Raw genomic sequence first — 22,923 nt, 5'->3', positions numbered from 1 at the left:
ATGATTTTCCCCCTCGTAGAATGCGTGACGCACGATTCAGAAGGGGCCAATACCAGTTTGATCAGTATTCTACTGCCTCTAGCTCGGATAGAGATAATTCAGATCCCAGAATTAGTCAACGTCAGCCTTTTTCTCGGGAGGCCACACGCTCACAGTTAGACCCAGTACAAGTAGACACCAGAGGCCCCACCCGCGGAGGGGGTCCTACAAAAAGTGTAAAAAAACCTCCGAAGAACCCTCGGACAAAATAATCAACATTTCTTCACTAACACTAAGTTTGGACCAAGAAAAGGTTTTGTCACGGGGATTATCCTTTATCCCTACTGTCTCGTTTAGTCCAATGAGATGGAAAATAGATAATTATTGTTTGTCTCGCAAATTAAGACTTAAAGAAAAATTTGGGGAGAATAAACGTGACATACCTGACATTGAGTTCAAACAGAAAAGTACCTATGATCCTCCATCAAATAACATTAATATCAAAACTTTTTCGCGTATGATGGATCAATCGGTAAATGACTCTATGAAAAAGAATGTGAGGAGTAGACCCAATCTCAGCAAAGGAGAGAGGATGGCTTTAAGGCAGTTGAAAGATAATCCCAATATCACTATACGTCCAGCAGACAAGGGTGGGGCTGTTGTACTTCAGGATACAATAGCATATAATCAAGAGATTTTACGACAGCTTGGTGATGAATGCACCTACAAAATGTTGGATAGTGATCCTATGCCATTATTTAAAAAGAAATTGGATATGACAGTGGACATGGCGTTGGGTATGGGTGTCATTAGTGAGACTGTATCATCTTTTATGCGAACAGATTTCCCTATATGTCCCATCTTATACACTTTACCCAAGGTGCATAAATGCATTGATGCTCCTCCGGGCAGACCAATCATCTCTGCCCGGGGATCATTATTTCAACCTGTTGCACGCTATTTGGATACCCATCTCCAACCATGTGTAAAGAAAATAAAAAGCTATATCAAGGACACTAATGATTTCATTAATGGGCTAAAAGCGATAAAAGGTTACGATGAAAATTGGCTACTTGTGACTATGGATGTGTCCTCTCTATACATAGTCATACCTCATCGAGGGATGGCTGCTGTAAGAAGAGCATTAATACTGAACCAACAACAGCACCCACCTGTTGAATTCCTGTTGGAACTACTGGATATGACACTTACGTGTAATTATTTCAAGTTTGGTGACCGATACTACCTCCAGACATCCGGGACCGCGATGGGAAGTAACATAGCCCCGGCGTATGCAAATTTGTATATGGACGAGTATGAACAACAGTACATATTGCCGATGTTTGGGAGTAGTATCGGTTACTACAAACGATTTATAGATGATATATTTTTCTTATAGTCTGGAGATAAAGCTGCCCTGGAGAATATGGTATCGCATCTAAATCGACTGGATACACCAATTAGATTTACGATGGAATGCGATCATAGGTCAATCAATTTCTTGGATGTAACTGTGTTTGCCACGGATGGGGGTTATGGATTTAAACTGTACAGGAAGGCCACAGACCGGAACACATTATTGCACTATAGTAGCTACCACCCAAAACCCCTTAAAGAGAGCCTACCTATTTCCCAGTTTATTAGAGTCATGAGGAATAATTCGGACTCAAGGATTCTGGAGGATCAACTTAGAGACATGCAACATCGATTTCTGGATAGGGGATACCATCCGGATATCATTGAACGTTGTTTGAGAACAGCTGAACAGCGACTTAGGGTCGGCAAAAAGAATCTGGCGGAGAGTACCGAAAAACCGTTTGTGTTTCTTACCACATACGATACTGGTAGTTTTGCTACGCGATCCGCTATTAAGAGAAATTGGGACATAGTGGCCACAGATGGTGCACTCAAGAACGTTCTTCCAAAGCAACCATTGATTGCATACAGACGGGGACCGAATCTGCGAAACATGCTTATGCGCCCTGACCAATCGGTTGGCAAAGAAGTAGATAACTGGCTATCCTCAAAAAAATTGGGATGCTATAAGTGCCCGAATTGCACCACATGTAGAAGCATGCTGACTGGAAATAGTTTCCCACACCCACATGATGGTAGACGGATACCAATACAGCATCGTCTAACGTGCACCTCTGATTATGTGGTATATATCTTGATATGTCCATGCTCACTAGTATATGTGGGCAAGACAATAAGATCATTCCGTGAACGGATTTCAAACCATCGGTCAAACATCAGATTGGCACTGAAAACTGGTGGGTCGGATAAGCCAGTCGCACGTCACTTTGTACAACATCAACACCAATTGACGGCGTTACGCTACATGGTTATAGACAGAATACCACCACTCTCTAGGGGTGGTGATCGTGCCAAGATCCTTCTACGCCGAGAGGCATACTGGATACATAAATTAGAGACTGTTTACCCTAAGGGCCTAAATGAATCAGTGCATTTCAATATCTTCCTATAATATGGAAAGGATTGGCCTGTTGGTAGATTTGAAGTCCCGTCATAAAGATTTTTCCCTTTTTTCTTCTCTTTTATTATAATATTTGAATGTGTTCCGGTCTGTATTAGCCTTGTCTGCACATTGTCCATATTATTATTATATATCTATATGTGTTATACATGGTTAATGTGATGGTTTCAATATGATGCACAATGTTTTGTATTCTCTAACCATTTTTATCTATGTGCCATCGGATCCTCTCATGTCCAATACTCGCCATATGGGGATATATAATGACCACCCTAGATGACTATAGTACCTTTATTATACGCGTATTAATGACGTGCACGGACACATATTAGGGTTGCCTAGGTAACTATGTTGCCGGGCAGCGGGTAAAATAAGAATTTACTTACCGATAATTCTATTTCTCGTAGTCCGTAGTGGATGCTGGGAACTCCATAAGGACCATGGGGAATAGCGGCTCCGCAGGAGACAGGGCACATCTAAAGAAAGCTTTAGGATCACCTGGTGTGCACTGGCTCCTCCCCCTATGACCCTCCTCCAAGCCTCAGTTAGGATACTGTGCCCGGACGAGCGTACACAATAAGGAAGGATTTTGAATCCCGGGTAAGACTCATACCAGCCACACCAATCACACTGTACAACTTGTGATCTGAACCCAGTTAACAGCATGATAATAGAGAAGCCTCTATAAAAGATGGCTCACTACAACAATAACCCGAATTTTTTGGTAACAATAATTATGTACCAGTATTGCAGACAATCCGCACTTGGGATGGGCGCCCAGCATCCACTACGGACTACGAGAAATAGAATTATCGGTAAGTAAATTCTTATTTTCTCTGACGTCCTAGTGGATGCTGGGAACTCCGTAAGGACCATGGGGATTATACCAAAGCTCCCAAACGGGCGGGAGAGTGCGGATGACTCTGCAGCACCGAATGAGAGAACTCCAGGTCCTCCTCAGCCAGGGTATCAAATTTGTAGAATTTTACAAACGTATTTGCTCCTGACCAAGTAACTGCTCGGCAAAGTTGTAAAGCCGAGACCCCTCGGGCAGCTGCCCAAGATGAGCCCACCTTCCTTGTGGAGTGGGCATTTTAAGATTTTTGGCTGTGGCAGGCCTGCCACAGAATGTGCAAGCTGAATTGTACTACAAATCCAACGAGCAATCGTCTGCTTAGAAGCAGGAGCACCCAGTTTGTTGGGTGCATACAGGATAAACAGCGAGTCAGATTTTCTGACTCCAGCCGTCCTGGAAACATATATTTACAGGGCCCTGACCACGTCAAGCAACTTGGAATCCTCCAAGTCCTTAGTAGCCGCAGGTACCACAATAGGTTGCTTCATGTGAAATGCAGAAACCACCTTAGGTAGAAATTGAGGACAAGTCCTCAATTCTGCCCTGTCAGAATGAAATATTAAATAAGGGCTTTTATATGATAAAGCCGCCAATTCTGACACACGCCTGGCTGAAGCCAGGGCTAACAGCATCGTCACCTTCCATGTGAGATATTTTAAGTCCACAGTGGTGAGTGGTTCAAACCAATGTGACTTTAGGAAACTCAACACAACATTGAGATCCCAAGGTGCCACTGGAGGCACAAAAGGAGGCTGTATATGCAGTACCCCTTTTACAAATGTCTGAACTTCAGGCACTGAAGCCAGTTCCTTTTGGAAGAAAATCGACAGGGCCGAAAATTGAACCTTAATGGACCCTAATTTTAGGCCCATAGACAGTCCTGTTTGCAGGAAATGGAGGAAACGACCCAGTTGAAATTCCTCTGTAGGGGCCTTCTTGGCCTCCCACCACGCAACATATTTTCGCCAAATGCGGTGATAATGTTTTGCGGTTACGTCCTTCCTGGCCTTGACCAGGGTAGGGATGACTTCATCTGGAATGCCTTTTTCCTTCAGGATCCGGCGTTCAACCACCAAGCCGTCAAACGCAGCCGCGGTAAGTCTTGGAACAAACAAGGCCCCTGCTGGAGCAGGTCCTTTCTTAGAGGTAGAGGCCACGGTTCGTCCGTGAGCATCTCTTGAAGTTCCGGATACCAAGTTCTTCTTGGCCAATCCGGAGCCACGAGTATCGTTCTTACTCCCCTTTGCCGTATAATTCTCAGTACTTTTGGTATGAGAGGCAGAGGAGGGAACACATACACTGACTGGAACACCCACGGTGTTACCAGAGCGTCCACAGCTATTGCCCGAGGGTCTCTTGACCTGGCGCAATACCTGTCCAGTTTTTTGTTGAGGCGGGACGCCATCATATCCACCTTTGGTTTTTCCCAACGGTTCACAATCATGTGGAAGACTTCTGGATGAAGTCCCCACTCTCCCGGGTGTAGATCGTGTCTGCTGAGGAAGTCTGCTTCCCAGTTGTCCACTCCCGGAATGAACACTGCTGACAGTGCTATCACATGATCTTCCGCCCAGCGAAGAATCCTTGCAGCTTCTGCCATTGCCCCCCTGCTTCCCGTGCCGCCCTGTCTGTTTACGTGGGCGACTGACGTGATGTTGTCCGATTGGATCAATACCGCCTGACCCTGAAGCAGGGGTTTCGCTTGACTTAGGGCATTGTAAATGGCCCTTAGTTCCAGAATGTTTATATGAAGAGATGTCTCCAGGCTTGACCATAAGCCCTGGAAATTCCTTCCCTGTGTGACTGCTCCCCAGCCTCGCAGGCTGGCATCCGTGGCCACCAGGACCCAGTCCCGAATGCCGAATCTGCGGCCCTCTAAAAGATGAGCACTCTGCAACCACCACAGGAGGGATACCCTTGTCCCCGGTGACAGGGTTATCCGTTGAAGCATCTGAAGATGCGACCCGGACCATTTGTCCAGTAGGTTCCACTGGAAAGTCTTGCGTGGAATCTGCCGAATGGGATTGCTTCGTAGGAAGCCACCATTTTTACCCAGAACCCTTGTGCATTGATGCACTGAGACTTGGTTCGGTTTTAGGAGGTTCCTGACTAGCTCGGATAACTCCCTGGCTTTCTCCTCCGGGAGAAACACCTTCTTTCTGGACTGTGTCCAGGATCATCCCTAGGAACAGAAGACAAGTCGTCGGAACCAGCTGCGATTTTGGAATATTGAGAATCCAATCGTGCTGCCGCAACACTACCTGAGATAGTGCTACACCGACTTCCAAGTGTTCCCTGGATCTTACCCTTATCAGGGAATCGTCCAAGTAAGGGATAACTAAAATTTCCTTCCTTCGAAGGGATATCATTTCGGCCATCACCTTGGTAAAGACCCGGGGTGCCGTGGACCATCCCTACGGCAGCGTCCGAACTGATAGTGACAGTTCTGTACCATAACCTGAAATACCCTTGGTGAGAAGGGTAAATTTTGACATGAAGGTAAGCATCCTTGATGTCCCGAGACATCATGTAGTCCCCTTCTTCCAGGTTTGCAATCACTGCTCTGAGTGACTCAATTTTGAATTTGAACCTCTGTATGCAAGTGTTCAAAGATTTTAGATTTTAGATTTTAAAATCGGTCTCACCGAGCCGTCTGGCTTCGGTACCACAATAGTGTGGAATAATACCCCGTTCCCTGTTGCAGGAGGGGTATCTTGATTATCACCTGCTGGGAATACAGCTTGTGAATGGTTTCCAAAACTGCCTCCCTGTCAGCGGGAGACGTCGGTAAAACAGACCTTTGGAAATGGCGAGGGGGATACGTCTCGAATTCCAATTTGTACCCCTGAAATATTACCTGAAGGATCCAGGGGTCTACTTGCGAGTGAGCCCACTGCGCACTGAAATTCATTGAGAACGGGACCCCACCGTGCCTGAACTTGTAAAGCCCTAGCGTCATACTGAGGGCTTGGCAGAGGCGGAAAAGAGTTTCTGTTCCTTGGAACTGGCTGATCTCTGCAGCCATTTTCCTCTCCCTCTGTCACGAGCAGAAAAGAGGAACCCTTTTGTCCGCTTGCCAACCAGGACTGCGCCTGATAATACGGCGTCTTATTTTGAGAGGCGACCTGGGGTACATCCCCTTTTTTGTTAAGGCAATACTTCCAAATGCCGTTTGGAATCCGCATCACCTGACCACTTTACTGGTATAATTGGACAACGCACTTATACTTGATGCCAGTCGGCAAATATTCCGCTGTGCATCATGCATATATAGAAATGCATCTTTTAATTGCTCTATAGGCAATAATATACTGTCCTTATCTAGGATATCAAATTTCCAGTCAGGGAATCCGACCACGCCAACCCAGCACTGCACATCCAGGCTGAGGCGATTGCTGGTCGCAGTATAACACCAGTATGTGTGTAAATACATTTTAGGATACCCTCCTGCTTTCTATCAGCAGGATCCCTAAGGGCGGCCATCTCCAGAGAGGGTAGAGCCCTTGTTCTTACAAGCGTGTGAGCGCCTTATCCCCCCTAGGGGGTGTTTCCCAACGCACCCTAACCTCTGGCGGGAAAAGGTATACTGCCAATAACTTTTTAGAAATTATCAATTGTTATCGGGGGGAAACCCACGCCTCATCACACACCTCGTTTTATTTCTCAGATTCAGGAAAACTACAGGAAGTTTTTCCTCACCAAACATAATACCCCTTTTTTTGGTGGTATTTATATTATCAGAAGAGTGTAAACTTTTTCCATTGCCTCAATCATGCAATGTGTGGCCCTATTGGAAATCACGGTTGTCTCTTCACCGTCGACACAGGAGTCAGTATCCGTGTCGGCGTCTGTATCTGAGGTAACGGGCGCTTTAGAGCCCCTGTATGAGACGTCTGGACATGCACAAGCTGAGTAGCCGGCTGTCTCATGTCAACCACTGTCTTTTATACAAAGCTGACACTGTCACGCAATTTCAACAGTACATCCACTCAGGTGTCGACCCCCCAGGGGGTGACAACACTATTACAGACACTCTACTCCGTCTCCTCATCATTTTTCTCCTCATACATGTCGACACAAACGTACCGACACACAGCACACACACAGGGAATGCTCTGATAGAGGACAGGACCCCACTAGCCCTTTGGGGAGACAGAGGGAGAGTTTGCCAGCACACACCAGAGCGCTATATATATACAGGGATAACCTTATATAAGTGTTTTTCCCTTTATAGCTGCTGTATTGTTTATACTGCGCCTAATTTGTGCCCCCCTCTCTTTTTTAACCCCTTTCTGTAGTGTAGTGACTGCAGGGGAGAGCCAGGGAGCTTCCCTCCAACTGAGCTGTGAGGGAAAATGGTGCCAGTGTGCTGAGGAGATAGGCTCCGCCCCTTTCTCGGCGTCCTTATCATCCGTTTTCTTGTATGTTTTGGCAGGGGTTAAATGCATCCATATAGCCCAGGAGTTATATGTGATGCATTTATTTTAGCCATAAAAGGTTTTCTATCGATTTATTGCGTCTCAGGGCGCTGCCCCCCCAGCGCCCTGCACCCTCAGTGACCGGAGTGTGAAGTGTGCTGAGAGCAATGGCGCACAGCTGCGGTGCTGTGCGCCTACCTTTATCTGAAGACAGGAAAGTCTTCTGCCGCCGATTTTTCCGGACCTCTTCGCTCTTCTGGCTCTGTAAGGGGGCCGGCGGCGCGGCTCCGGTGACCCATCCAGGCTGAACCTGTGATCGTCCCTCTGGAGCTAATGTCCAGTAGCCTAAGAAGCCCAATCCACTCTGCACGCAGGTGAGTTCGCTTCTTCTCCCCTTAGTCCCTCGATGCAGTGAGCCTGTTGCCAGCAGGTCTCACTGAAAATAATAAACCTAAACTAAAACTTTCACAAAGAGCTCAGGAGAGCCCCTAGTGTGCACCCTTCTCGTCGGGCACAGAAAATCTAACTGAGGCTTGGAGGAGGGTCATAGGGGGAGGAGCCAGTGCACACCAGGTGATCCTAAAGCTTTCTTTAGATGTGCCCTGTCTCCTGCGGAGCCGCTATTCCCCATGGTCCTTACGGAGTTCCCAGCATCCACTAGGACGTCAGAGAAAGTATGTATTAAACAGTGCGTGGTGACGCGGGTGCCGTACGTGATGACGTATGTCACACGTGACGTCTAGTATTGTAAGTATTGGTTGCTTGTGGGCATCACATGACGAGATCATGTGGATGCGTTCCAAGCAAGTTGTGGTTGCTTCCGCTCCCGCCAGCGTGCGGTCCAGATGGACTGGCGGGTGAAGCGGGAACGAGTAAGTAATTGCCCAATGTTTGAATACACGGGATGGATGAGATGCTTTGGCCGTGTGGGGACATGAATAGATCTGAATAGGTAACATTATTAAAATGTGTATGTATATGTATGTCCATGTCATTTATGTTCTATGTCGGTTTTTATTAGAGTACAATTAAGGTGATGGCTATATATAGATAGGTTATGTGGGTGTCAGTTAAACCTTGAAAAAGGTCCAGATAGGACCGAAACGTCGGTGGTGTGATGTTGTATATGATGCTTCAATAAAACCCCTGCTGGCTCTAATAACAGTCTGGTGAGTGCACTCCATACAGGATTTATATTTATTCATGGGAAAAATAAGAATTTACTTACCGATAATTCTATTTCTCGTAGTCCGTAGTGGATGCTGGGAACTCCGTAAGGACCATGGGGAATAGCGGCTCCGCAGGAGACTGGGCACAAAAGTAAAGCTTTAGGACTACCTGGTGTGCACTGGCCCCTCCCCCTATGACCCTCCTCCAAGCCTCAGTAAGGATACTGTGCCCGGACGAGCGTACACAATAAGGAAGGATTTTGAATCCCGGGTAAGACTCATACCAGCCACACCAATCACACCGTACAACCTGTGATCTGAACCCAGTTAACAGCATGATAACAGAGGAGCCTCTGAAAAGATGGCTCACAACAATAATAACCCGATTTTTGTAACAATAACTATGTACAAGTATTGCAGACAATCCGCACTTGGGATGGGCGCCCAGCATCCACTACGGACTACGAGAAATAGAATTATCGGTAAGTAAATTCTTATTTTCTCTGACGTCCTAGTGGATGCTGGGAACTCCGTAAGGACCATGGGGATTATACCAAAGCTCCCAAACGGGCGGGAGAGTGCGGATGACTCTGCAGCACCGAATGAGAGAACTCCAGGTCCTCCTCAGCCAGGGTATCAAATTTGTAGAATTTAGCAAACGTGTTTGCCCCTGACCAAGTAGCTGCTCGGCAAAGTTGTAAAGCCGAGACCCCTCGGGCAGCCGCCCAAGATGAGCCCACCATCCTTGTGGAATGGGCTTTTACAGATTTTGGCTGTGGCAGGCCTGCCACAGAATGTGCAAGCTGAATTGTACTACAAATCCAACGAGCAATAGTCTGCTTAGAAGCAGGAGCACCCAGCTTGTTGGGTGCATACAGGATAAACAGCGAGTCAGATTTTCTGACTCCAGCCGTCCTGGAAACATATTTTCCGGGCCCTGACAACGTCCAGCAACTTGGAGTCCTCCAAGTCCCTAGTAGCCGCAGGCACTACAATAGGCTGGTTCAGGTGAAACGCTGACACCACCTTAGGAAGAAACTGAGGACGAGTCCTCAATTCCGCCCTGTCCGAATGGAAAATCAGATAAGGGCTTTTACAGGATAAAGCCGTCAATTCTGACACGCGCCTGGCCGAAGCCAGGGCCAACAGCATGACCACTTTCCATGTGAGATGTTTTAAATCCACAGATTTAAGTGGTTCAAACCAATGTGATTTGAGGAACCCCAAAACTACATTGAGATCCCAAGGTGCCACTGGAGGCACAAAAGGAGGCTGTATATGCAGCACTCCCTTGACAAATGTCTGGACTTCAGTAACTGAAGCCAGATCTTTCTGGAAGAAAATCGACAGGGTCGAAATTTGAACCTTAATGGACCCCAATTTGAGGCCCATAGACACTCCTGTTTGCAGGAAATGCAGGAATCGACCCAGTTGAAATTCCTCCGTTTGGGTCTTCCTGGCCTCGCACAACGCAACATATTTTCGCCAAATGCGGTGATAATGTTTTGCGGTCACATCCCTCCTGGCTTTGATCAGGGTAGGGATGACTTCCTCCGGAATGCCTTTTTTCTTTAGGATCCGGCGTTCAACCGCCATGCCGTCAAACGCAGCCGCGGTAAGTCTTGAAACAGACAGGGTCCTTGCTGGAGCAGGTCCCTTCTTAGAGGCAGAGGCCACGGGTCCTCTGTGAGCATCTCTTGAAGTTCCGGGTACCAAGTCCTTCTTGGCCCAACCCGGAGCCACGAGTATAGTTCTTACTCCTCTCCGTCTTATAATTCTCAGTACCTTGGGTATGAGAGGCAGAGGAGGGAACACATACACCGACTGGTACACCCACGGTGTTACCAGAGCGTCCACAGCTATTGCCTGAGGGTCCCTTGACCTGGCGCAATACCTGTCCAGTTTTTTGTTGAGGCGGGACGCCATCATGTCCACCATTGGTTTTTCCCAACGGTTCACAATCATGTGGAAGACTTCTGGATGAAGTCCCCACTCTCCCGGGTGGAGGCCGTGTCCACTCCCGGAATGAACACTGCTGACAGTGCTATTACATGATTTTCCGCCCAGAGAAGAATCCTTGCAGCTTCTGCCATTGCCCTCCTGCTTCTTGTGCCGCCCTGTCTGTTTACGTGGGCGACTGCCGTGATGTTGTCCGACTGGAACAGCACCGGCTGACCTTGATGCAGAGGTCTTGCTTGGCTTAGAGCATTGTAAATGGCCCTTAACTCCAGAATATTTATGTGAAGTGATGTCTCCAGGCTTGACCTCAAGCCCTGGAATTTTCTTCCCTGTGTGACTGCTCCCCAGCCTCGCAGGCTGGCATCTGTGGTCACCAGGACCCAGTCCTGAATGCCGAATCTGCGGCCCTCTAGAAGATGAGCACTCTGCAACCACCACAGGAGAGACACCCTTGTCCTTGGGGACAGGGTTATCCGCTGATGCATCTGAAGATGCGATCCGGACCATTTGTCCCGCAGATCCCACTGGAATGTTCTTGCGTGGAATCTGCCAAATGGGATTGCTTCGTAGGAAGCCACCATTTTTCCCAGGACCCTTGTGCATTGATGCACTGAGACTTGGCCTGGTGTTAGGAGGTTTCTGACTAGCTCGGATAACTCCCCGGCTTTCTCTTTCTGGACTGTGTCCAGGATCATCCCTAGGAATAGAAGACGTGTCGTCGGGATCAGCTGCGATTTTGGGATATTGAGAATCCAACCGTGCTGCCGCAGCACTACTTGCGATAGTGCTAACCCGACTACCAACTGTTCCCTGGATCTCGCCCTTATCAGGAGATCGTCCAAGTAAGGGATAATTAAAAACTCCTTTCCTTCGGAGGAGTATCAACATTTCGGCCATTACATTAGTAAAGACCCGGGGTGCCGTGGACAATCCAAACGGCAGCGTCTGAAACTGATAGTGGCAGTTCTGTACCACAAATCTGAGGTACCCTTGATGAGAAGGGTAAATTGGGACATGGAGGTAAGCATCCTTGATGTCCAGAGACACCATATAATCCCCTTCTTCCAGGTTCGCGATCACTGCTCTGAGTGACTCCATCTTGAATTTGAACCTCTGTATGTAAGTGTTCAAAGATTTTAGATTTACAATAGGTCTCACCGAGCCGTCCGGCTTCGGTATCACCAACAGCGTGGAATAAATAAGAATTTACTTACCGATAATTCTATTTCTCGTAGTCCGTAGTGGATGCTGGGGACTCCGTCAGGACCATGGGGATTAGCGGCTCCGCAGGAGACAGGGCACAAAAGTAAAAGCTTTAGGATCAGGTGGTGTGCACTGGCTCCTCCCCCTATGACCCTCCTCCAAGCCTCAGTTAGGATACTGTGCCCGGACGAGCGTACACAATAAGGAAGGATTTTGAATCCCGGGTAAGACTCATACCAGCCACACCAATCACACTGTACAACCTGTGATCTGAACCCAGTTAACAGCATGATAACAGCGGAGCCTCTGAAAAGATGGCTCACAACAATAATAACCCGATTTTTGTAACAATAACTATGTACAAGTATTGCAGACAATCCGCACTTGGGATGGGCGCCCAGCATCCACTACGGACTACGAGAAATAGAATTATCGGTAAGTAAATTCTTATTTTCTCTGACGTCCTAAGTGGATGCTGGGGACTCCGTCAGGACCATGGGGATTATACCAAAGCTCCCAAACGGGCGGGAGAGTGCGGATGACTCTGCAGCACCGAATGAGAGAACTCCAGGTCCTCCTCAGTCAGGGTGTGCCCCTGACCAAGTAGCTGCTCGGCAAAGTTGTAAAGCCGAGACCCCTTGGGCAGCCACCCAAGATGAGCCCACCTTCCTTGTGGAATGGGCATTTACATATTTTGGCTGTGGCAGGCCTGCCACAGCATGTGCAAGCTGAATTGTACTACACATCCAACTAGCAATCGTCTGCTTAGAAGCAAGAGCACCCAGTTTATTGGGTGCATACAGGATAACAGCAAGTCAGTTTTCCTGACTCCAGCCGTCCTGGAAACCTATATTTTCAGGGCCCTGACAACATCTAGCAACTTGGAGTCCTCCAAGTCCCTAGTAGCCGCAGGTACCACAATAAGCTGGTTCAGGTGAAACACTGACACCACCTTAGGGAGAAACTGGGGACGAGTCCGCAGCTCTGCCCTGTCCGAATGGACAATCAGATATGGGCTTTTGTGAGACAAAGCCGCCAATTCTGACACTCGCCTGGCCGAGGCCAGGGCCAACAGCATGGTCACTTTCCATGTGAGATATTTCAAATCCACAGATTTGAGCGGTTTAAACCAATGTGATTTGAGGAATCCCAGAACTACGTTGAGATCCCACAGTGCCACTGGAGGCACAAAAGGGGGTTGTATATGCAGTACTCCCTTGACAAACTTCTGGACTTCAGGAACTGAAGCCAATTCTTTCTGGAAGAAAATCGACAGGGCCGAAATTTGAACCTTAATGGACCCCAATTTGAAGCCCATAGACACTCCTGTTTGCAGGAAATGCAGGAATCGACCGAGTTGAAATTTCTTCGTGGGGCCTTCCTGGCCTCACACCATGCAACATATTTTCGCCACATGTGGTGATAATGTTGTGCGGTCACCTCCTTCCTGGCTTTGACCAGGGTAGGAATGACCTCTTCCGGAATGCCTTTTTCCCTTAGGATCCGGCGTTCAACCGCCATGCCGTCAAACGCAGCCGCGGTAAGTCTTGGAACAGACATGGTACTTGCTGAAGCAAGTCCCTTCTTAGCGGCAGAGGCCATGAGTCCTCTGTGAGCATCTCTTGAAGTTCCAGGTACCAAGTCCTTCTTGGCCAATCCGGAGCCACGAGTATAGTTCTTACTCCTCTACGTCTTATAATTCTCAGTACCTTGGGTATGAGAAGCAGAGGAGGGAACACGTACACTGACTGGTACACCCACGGTGTTACCAGAGCGTCCACAGCTATTGCCTGAGGGTCTCTTGACCTGGCGCAATACCTGTCCAGTTTTTTGTTCAGGCGGGATGCCATCATGTCCACCTTTGGTCTTTCCCAATGGTTCACAATCATGTGGAAGACTTCCCGATGAAATCCCCACTCTTCCGGGCGTCGGAATGAACACTGCTGACAGTGCTATCACCTGATTTTCCGCTCAGCGAAGAATCCTTGCAGTTTCTGCTATTGCCCTTCTGCTTCTTGTGCCGCCCTGTCTGTTTACGTGGGCGACTGCCGTGATGTTGTCCCACTGGATCAATACCGGCTGACCTTGAAGCAGAGGTCTTGCTAAGCTTAGAGCATTGTAACTTGCCCTTAGCTCCAGTATATTTATGTGGAGAGAATTCTCCAGACTTGATCACACTCCCTGGAAATTTTTTCCCTGTGTGACTGCTCCCCAGCCTCTCAGGCTGGCATCCCTGGTCACCAGGACCCTTCCTGAATGCCGAATCTGCGGCCCATTAGTAGATGAGTACTTTGCAGCCACCGCAGAAGAAACACCCTTGTCCTTGGAGACAGGGTTATCCGCTGATGCATCTGAAGATGCGATCCGGACCATTTTTCCAGCAGATCCCACTGAAAAGTTCTTGCGTGAAAACTGCCGAATGGAATCGCTTCGTAAGAAGCCACCATTTTTCCCAGGACCCTTGTGCAATGATGCACTGACACTTTTCCTGGTTTTAGGAGGTTCCTGACTAGCTCGGATAACTCCCTGGTTTTCTTCTCCGGGAGAAACACCCTTTTCTGGACTGTGTCCAGAATCATCCCTAGGAACAGCCGATGTGTCGTCGGAAACAACTGCGGTTTTGGAATATTTAGAATCCACCCGTGCTGTCGTAGAACTACTTGAGATAGTGCTACTCCGACCTCCAACTGTTCTCTGGACCTTGCTCTTATCAGGAGGTCGTCCATTTTCTTTGAAGAAGAATCATCATTTCGGCCATTACCTTGGTAAAGACCCGGGGTGCCGTGGACAATCCAAACGGCAGCGTCTGAAACTGATAGTGACAGTTCTGTACCACGAACCTGAGGTACCCTTGGTGAGAAGGACAAATTGGGACATGGAGGTAAGTATCCCTGATGTCCCGGGACACCCTATAGTCCCCTTCTTCCTGGTTCGCTATCACTGCTCTGAGTGACTCCATCTTGATTTGAACCTTTGTAAGTGTTCAAATATTTCAGATTTAGAATAGGTCTCACCGAGCCTTCTGGCTTCAGTACCACAACATAGTGTGGAATAATACCCCTTTCCTTGTTGTAGGAGGGGTACTTTGATTATCACCTGCTGGGAATACAGCTTGTGAATTGTTTCCAATACTGCCTCCCTGTCGGAGGGAGACGTTGGTAAAGCAGACTTCAGGAACCTGCGAGGGGGAAACGTCTCGACTTTCCAATCTGTACCCCTGGGATCCTACTTGTAGGATCCAGGGGTCCTGTACGGCCCCAGCGTCATGCTGAGAAACTTGGCAGAAGCGGTGGAGGCTTCTGTTCCTGGGAATGGGCTGCCTGCTGCAGTCTTCTTCCCTTTCCTCTATCCCTGGGCAGATATGACTCTTATGGGGACGAAAGGACTGAGGCTGAAAAGACGGTGTCTTTTTCTGCAGAGATGTGACTTAGGGTAAAAACGGTGGATTTTCCAGCAGTTGCCGTGGCCACCAGGTCCGATGGACCGACCCCAAATAACTCCTCCCCTTTATACGGCAATACTTCTTTGTGCCGTTTGGAATCTGCATCACCTGACCACTGTCGTGTCCATAAACATCTTCTGGCAGATATGGACATCGCACTTACTCTTGATGCCAGAGTGCAAATATCCCTCTGTGCATCTCGTATATATAGAAATGCATCCTTTAAATGCTCTATAGTCAATAAAATACTGTCCCTGTCAAGGGTATCAATATTTTTAGTCAGGGAATCCGACCAAGCCACCCCAGCTCTGCACATCCAGGCTGAGGCGATCGCTGGTCGCAGTATAACACCAGTATGTGTGTATATACTTCTTAGGATATTTTCCAGCCTCCTATCAGTTGGCTCCTTGAGGACGGCCCTATCTGGAGACGGTACCGCCACTTGTTTTGATAAGCGTGTGAGCGCCTTATCCACCGTAAGGGGTGTTTCCCAACGCGCCCTAACTTCTGGCGGGAAAGGGTATACCGCCAATAATTTTCTATCGGGGGAAACCCACGCATCATCACACACTTCATTTAATTTATCTGATTCAGGAAAAACTACAGGTAGTTTTTTCACACCCCACATAATACCCTTTTTTGTGGTACTTGTAGTATCAGAAATATGTAACACCTCCTTCATTGCCCTTAACAAGTGGCCCTAAAGGAAAATACGTTTGTTTCTTCACCGTCGACACTGAAATCAGTGTCCGTGTCTGTGTCTGTGTCGACCGACTGAGGTAAATGGGCGTTTTAAAGCCCCTGACGGTGTTTGAGACGCCTGGACAGGTACTATTTTGTTTGCCGGCCGTCTCTGTTGACATTATCACGTAATTCCTTGAATAAGCCATCCATTCCGGTGTCGACTCCCTAGAGAGTGACATCACCATTACAGGCAATTGCTCCGCCTCCTCACCAACATCGTCCTCATACATGTCGACACACACGTACCGACACACAGCACACACACAGGGAATGCTCTGATAGAGGACAGGACCCCACTAGCCCTTTGGGGAGACAGAGGGAGAGTTTGCCAGCACACACCAAAAACGCTATAATTATACAGGAACAACCTTTATATAAGTGTTTTTCCCTTATAGCATTTTAATATATATAGTCATATCGCCAAATAAGTGCCCCCCCTCTCTGTTTTAACCCTGTTTCTGTAGTGCAGTGCAGGGGAGAGCCTGGGAGCCTTCCCACCAGCATTTCTGTGAGGGAAAATGGCGCTGTGTGCTGAGGAGAATAGGCCCCGCCCCCTTTTCGGCGGGCTTCTTCTCCCGTTTTTCTGAGACCTGGCAGGGGTTAAATACATCCATATAGCCCCCAGGGGCTATATGTGATGTATTTTTAGCCAGAATAAGGTACTATCATTGCTGCCCAGGGCGCCCCCCCCAGCGCCCTGCACCCTCAGTGACCGCTGCTATGAAGTGTGCTGACAACAATGGCGCACAGCTGCAGTGCTGTGCGCTACCTTATGAAGACTGAAAAGTCTTCTGCCGCCGGTTTCTGGACCTCTTCACTTTTCGGCATCTGCAAGGGGGTCGGCGGCGCGGCTCCGGGACGAACCCCAGGGTGAGACCTGTGTTCCGACTCCCTCTGGAGCTAATGGTGTCCAGTAGCCTAAGTAGCCAATCCATCCTGCACGCAGGTGAGTTCACTTCTCTCCCCTAAGTCCCTCGATGCAGTGAGCCTGTTGCCAGCAGGACTCACTGAAAATAAAAAACCTAACAAAACTTTTACTCTAAGCAGCTCTTTAGGAGAGCCACCTAGATTGCACCCTTCTCGGCCGGGCACAAAAATCTAACTGAGGCTTGGAGGAGGGTCATAGGGGGAGGAGCCAGTGCACACCACCTGATCCTAAAGCTTTTACTTTTGTGCCCTGTCTCCTGCGGAGCCGCTAATCCCCATGGTCCTGACGGAGTCCCCAGCATCCACTTAGGACGTCAGAGAAATACCCCTTTCCCTGTTGCAGGAGGGGTACCTTGATTATCACCTGCTGAGAATACAGCTTGTGAATGGCTTCCAATACCGCCTCCCTGTCGGAGGGAGACGTCGGTAAAGCAGACTTTAGGAAACGGCGAGGGGGAGACGTCTCGAATTCCAATTTGTACCCCTGAGATACCACCTGAAGGATCCCGGGGTCACTTGTGAGTGAGCCCACTGCGCTCTGAAATTCTTGAGACGGGCCCCCACCGTGCCTGAGTCCGCTTGTAAAGCCCCAGCGTCATGCTGAGGACTTGGCAGAAGCGGGAGAGGGCTTCTGTTCCTGGGAACTGGCTGTCTGCTGCAGCCTTTTTCCTCTTCCTCTGCCACGGGGCAGAAATGAGGAACCTTTTGCCCGCTTGCCCTTATGGGGCCGAAAGGACTGCGCCTGATAATACGGCGTCTTCTTATGTTGAGAGGCTACCTGGGGTAAAAATGTGGATTTCCCAGCCGTTGCCATGGCCACCAGGTCTGATAGACCTACCCCAAATAACTCCTCCCCTTTATAAGGCAATACTTCCATATGCCTTTTGGAATCCGCATCACCTGACCACTGCCTCGTCCATAACTCTCTTCTGGCAGAAATGGACAGCGCACTTACTCTTGATGCCAGTCGGCAAATATCCCTCTGTGCATCACGCATATATAAAAATGCATCTTTTAAATGTAATATAGTCAGTAATATACTGTCCCTATCCAGGGTATCAATATTTTCAGTCAGGGAATCCGACCAAGCCACCCCAGCACTGCACATCCAGGCTGAGGCGATTGCTGGTCGCAGTATAACACCAGTATCTGTGTATATACATTTTAGGATATTCTCCTGCTTTCTGTCAGCAGGTTCCTTAAGGGCGGCCGTATCAGGAGACGGTAGTGCCACCTGTTTTGACAAGCGTGTGAGCGCTTTATCCACCCTAGGGGGTGTTTCCCAACGTGCCCTAACCTCTGGCGGGAAAGGGTATGATGCCAATAACTTTTCAGGAATTATCAGTTTTTTATCGGGGGAAACCCACGCTTCATCACACACTTCATTTAATTCATCAGATTCAGGACAAACTACGGGTAGTTTTTTCTCACCAAACATAATACCCTTTTTAGTGGTACTTGTAATATCAGAAATGTGTAAAACATCTTTCATTGCCTCAATCATGTAATGTGTGGCCCACTGGTCACATTCGTCTCTTCACCGTCGACACTGGAGTCAGTATCCGTGTCGGTATCTGTATCTGCCATCTGAGGTAACGGGCGCTTTAGAGCCCCTGATGGCCTTTGAGACGCCCCGATAGGCCCAAGCTGAGTAGCCGGCTGTCTCATGTCATCAACTGTCTTTTGTAAAGAGCTGACACTGTCTAATTCCTTCCATAAGCTCATCCACTCAGGTGTCGACCCCCTAGGGGGTGACATCACCATTACAGGCAATTGCTCCGCCTCCACATCAGTTTCCTCCTCATACATGTCGACACAAACGTACCGACACACAGCACACACACAGGGAATGCTCTGATAGAGGACAGGACCCCACTAGCCCTTTGGGGAGACAGAGGGAGAGTATGCCAGCACACACCAGAGCGCTATATATATATACAGGAATACCACTATAAAATGTGCTTTTCCCTTATAGCTGCTGTTATTATTAGAAACTGCGCCAAATTAGTGCCCCCCTCTCTTTTTTACCCTTTTCTGTAGTGCAGGACTGCAGGGGAGAGTCAGGGAGACGTCCTTCCAGCGGAGCTGTGATGGAAAATGGCGCCCGTGTGCTGAGGAGATAGGCTCCGCCCCCTTCTCGGCTGCCTTTTCTCCCGCTTTTTGGTGAGTTCTGGCAGGGGTTAAAATACATCCATATAGCCCTGGGGGTTATATGTGGTGTATTTTTGCCAGCCAAGGTGTTTACATTGCTGCTCAGGGCGCCCCCCCCTAGCGCCCTGCACCCTCAGTGACCGAAGTGTGCCTGAGTAACAATGGCGCACAGCTGCAGTGCTGTGCGCTACCTTGTTGAAGACTGATGTCTTCTGCCGCCGATTTTTCCGGACCTCTTCTTGCTTCTGGCTCTGTAAGGGGGCCGGCGGCGCGGCTCTGGGACCGAGCTCCGAGGCTGGGCCTGTGTTCGGTCCCTCTGGAGCTAATGGTGTCCAGTAGCCTAAGAAGCCCAAGCTGGCTGCAAGCAGGCAGGTTCGCTTCTTCTCCCCTTAGTCCCTCGATGCAGTGAGCCTGTTGCCAGCAGGTCTCACTGAAAATAAAAAACCTAAAACTAAACTTTCACTAAGAAGCTCAGGAGAGCCCCTAGTGTGCACCCTTCTCGGCCGGGCACAAAAATCTAACTGAGGCTTGGAGGAGGGTCATAGGGGGAGGGGCCAGTGCACACCAGGTAGTCCTAAAGCTTTACTTTTGTGCCCAGTCTCCTGCGGAGCCGCTATTCCCCATGGTCCTTACGGAGTTCCCAGCATCCACTAGGACGTCAGAGAAAGGAATATGCCCTGACCTAATGGAATTTGAGTGACACCCCAGCAACCTCATGTTTCACTGTGAGTGCAGACAACCTTGGTTTTGTTTTATATATATACATATATATATATATATATATATATATATACATACATACATACTAGGGTCTCAATCTCTGCTGATAAGGTACCTGTCCACGCTGCTACAGCGCTATAAACCCATGCCGACACAATCGCCGGTCTGAGTAGTGTACCAGAATGTGCACGCTATCTGCAGGAACCCTGAGGATAGCTGTTAAGTCAGGGCTACCTTTTGGGCAAACGTGACACCCTAGGGGAAGATTCCCATCGTATCCTGGCCCTAGTAGGGAAAGGATACTCCCTGAGAATTCTTTGTGGGAAACTGCAGTCTCTTGTCTGGAGATTCCCGCTCTTTTTCCTCATGAGAGGAGGGAAATTTACTTCAGCTTTCTTCTCCTTAAACATGTGTACCCTTGTGTCAGGGACAGATGAGTCATCAGTGATATGCAAATCATCTTTTATTACAATAATCATATATTGAATACTTTCCTGCCATTTTGGCTGTAACTTTGCATTATCGTAGTCGACACTGGAGTCAGACTCCATGTCGATATCAGTGTCTATTATTTTGAATAGTGAGCATTGAGAGACTCTGAAGGTCTCTGCGATATAGGGACAGACATGGGTAAATTCCCTGTCTGTTCTCCAATCTTTTGTGCAATAAATTCACCTTAGCACTTAATTACACATATCCAAACAGGTGTCGGCGTTGTTGACGGAGACACCCCTCACACACACATTTGCTCCATCTCCTCCTTAGGGGAGCCTTTTACCTCAGACATGTCGACACACACGTACCGACACACCACACACTCAGGGAATGCTCATCTGAAGACAATTCCCCCACAAGGCCCTTTGGAGAGACAGAGAGAGAGTATGCCAGCACACACCCCAGCGCTATTAACCCAGGAATAACACAGTAACTTAATGTTAACCCAGTAGCTGCTGTTTATATTGATTTTTGCGCCTAATTATGTGCCCCCCTCTCTTTTTACCCGCTTCCTCTCAGCGGTGCTGTGGAGAAAAAACATGGCGCTGGTGAGTGCTGAGGAAGAAGCCCCGCCCCCTCAGCGGCGGGCTTCTTTCCCGCTTCAATGTACAATTTTTGGCGGGGGCTCATACATATATACAGTGCCCAACTGTATATATGTGTACTTTTTGCCAAAGAGGTCCCAATTGCTGCCCAGGGCCCCCCCTCCCCCCTGTGCCCTGCACCCTTACAGTGACCGGAGTATGTGAGGTGTGTGTGGGAGCAATGGCGCACAGCTGCAGTGCTGTGCGCTACCTCAGTGAAGACTGGAGTCTTCTGCCGCCGATTTCGAAGTCTTCTTGCTTCTTATGCTCACCCGGCTTCTGTCTTCCGGCTCTGCGAGGGGGACGGCGGCGCGGCTCTGGGATCGGACGACGAGGGTGAGATCCTGTGTACGATCCCTCTGGAGCTAATGGTGCCCAGTAGTCTAAGAAGCAGGACCTATCTTCACAGAGTAGGGCTGCTTCTCTCCCCTCTGTCCCACGATGCAGGGAGTCTGTTGCCAGCAGAGCTCCCTGAAAATAAAAAACCTAACAAAATACTTTCTTACAGCAAGCTCAGGAGAGCTCACTGAACAGCACCCAGCTCGTCCGGGCACAGATTCAAACTGAGGTCTGGAGGAGGGACATAGAGGGAGGAGCCAGAGCACACCAGAATCTAAATTCTTTCTTGAGGTGCCCGTGTCTCCTGCGGAGCCCGTCTATTCCCCATGGTCCTTACGGAGTCCCCAGCATCCACTAGGACGTTAGAGAAATACTGATATTGTTCAAGATTGATATTTTCCCAAAAAAATGTCACACAGCCGCCTCTGTCATTCAGAACAAAGCGCAGCACAGACTCAGTGGCAGTGCCCCTGAAGAAAATCACTGAGGTGATTGAAACAGCTGCTCCATCCTCCATGTACCTAACTTATGTCTGTAATGTGCTTGCAAATCTATCTTTTCTCACCTCACCAGTGACTGCCCCACACAGAACAGCAGCAGAGTACACTGACAGTCACAGGCACTCACATTCTGCAGTGCATCTGTGGGTGGGGCTGCTGCTGCTCTCTGAGATTCTCTGAGAGGCTGAGAGAACCTATCAGAAGACATCAATAAGTTTCTGGTGTCTACTGATAGGCTCTTTCAGGTGCAACTTGTTCAGGCACTGCCTTGCTGCTGGAACAGCATCCAATCAGCTGGGATTCTGGGGAACAATATATAAATCCTTACATCCAAATCCACTGACATGATGTAACTTACGAATAGTATTAGCTAAAATAGTGCAGCACATCGGCAGTTCTTGATATCATTTCTTTATTTTCATAAAAAATATATAGTAATGTTCATCCCTAATGCTGAGTACAAACTATAGCTGACGTAAGATGCAATTTTAAGTTACAATTTTTCCTTGTGAAGAAAACCACTAGGCCAAATGTTTCTTATTAAGAAATTAAGCAAAAATTAATAAATTAAGTAAATTGTGCTGCCATCCTCAGATCAATAATGTGATGGACGAGGTTGTGCTTCTGTATGTCCACATATTTTATGACTGGCAGCCACCAGTACTGGTTTTGCCTTTCACATAGAGTAGACCATAAATAATTTTATTTGGTCCTGGACCACCAATCCGTTGCATCCCTGCAAGTGCTGCAGGCAGAGGCGTATCTAGCACGGGGCGAGCAGGGCACGTGCCCTGCGCGCCATGGCAGCCCCAACAGAGGGGGGCGCCACCGGCACCTGCACGGCCCGCTCGCCCCATGCGACAGGGATTCCGCCGGCGCTACCGGCGGCGCTCTCCCTGTCTCCCCGGCTGCTGTGCCTGTCACACTGGACAGGCAGCGG

The 22,923-nt window shown here is 48.6% G+C and overlaps 1 protein-coding gene across 2 annotated transcripts in view; it reads right to left on the bottom strand.

Moving 5' to 3' along the window:
- Positions 1–22,923, bottom strand: part of GPHA2 (glycoprotein hormone subunit alpha 2) — a 289,765-nt gene that overhangs the window by 195,146 nt on the left and 71,696 nt on the right. The window contains exon 1 of one of the 2 annotated variants that reach the window (XM_063946134.1): positions 22,049–22,134. The exons of the other annotated variant lie outside the window; for it this stretch is intronic. The gene's annotated coding sequence lies outside the window, so the exon portion shown is untranslated. Of the gene's footprint in view, positions 1–22,048; positions 22,135–22,923 lie in introns of those variants that run through there. 2 annotated transcript variants of the gene reach the window in all.

This window comes from Pseudophryne corroboree, chromosome 11 (assembly GCF_028390025.1).
Source record: "Pseudophryne corroboree isolate aPseCor3 chromosome 11, aPseCor3.hap2, whole genome shotgun sequence".
Taxonomy (NCBI): Eukaryota; Metazoa; Chordata; class Amphibia; order Anura; family Myobatrachidae; genus Pseudophryne; species Pseudophryne corroboree.
Note: the sequence above shows the minus strand (reverse complement) of the source record. Positions and strands in the feature narration are given on the sequence as shown.